Here is an 848-nt window from a genome sequence, read left to right on the forward strand (position 1 = left end):
TCGGGCATCGATCAAGGGAGGCCGGCGGAGGTAGGCATCGGAGGCCGGGGCTGGTTGTTATGCATGGGACACGATGAGTCATACAGTCTGCCAGTTTCATCAACTCACAATTTACATTTTTGGCCTTTAGCAGACGCCTTTACCCATAGCGACTTACAACACATACATTAGTCTAAGTAGGTGAATCATCTCTCCCTCATTCATCGCAAGAAAAAGTAATCTGTGCTCGGGCCAAGGGCCGTTGGCAGACAAAACGCTAGATTCTAGAAGAAGGAAGAATGACAGTACGTTTTATAATATTATTTTATTATTTATTCATTCATTATTATTATTATTTCCAGTAGAGAAGCTCTACAGCAGGGGATAGAGGGGACGGAGAGGTTTCAGAAGGTGAAGTGACCAGAGGGTTCGTGACATAATGTCTCTGATATTACATGAGCGGTGACTCCTTCCCTTACAGACGTCAACGTTACATGAATCACTGTCTCGTGACCGGGATCACTGTCTTCATCGTAAGTTCAGTCAAGACACACGTGACGGTCGGTTTATTCGTTATTTAATGAAAAATGGTAATACTTCGGCGTAATTTAAAGCCATTAGTATTCAAATGTAATAATGTATTGATTGTAAGTCGCTTTGGAATAAGGCGTCTGCTAAATGCCAAAAATGTAAATGTAAATGTTAATGGCTCCACTGTGTATAGCTACCTGCCTGAAGTTTAAACAACATCAAATACTAAATAATATAAGCAGGGAGATAACTATCAACCCGCCCAATAGGAAGGTCAGTACAGGGTCTCCACACTCTCTCTAAACTGAAGCCCAGGGGAATGCAGAAAAATAATCCTT

The sequence above is a fragment of the Nansenia antarctica genome (assembly GCF_963989245.1).
Source record: "Nansenia antarctica genome assembly, chromosome: 6".
NCBI classification, from domain to species: domain Eukaryota; kingdom Metazoa; phylum Chordata; class Actinopteri; order Argentiniformes; family Microstomatidae; genus Nansenia; species Nansenia antarctica.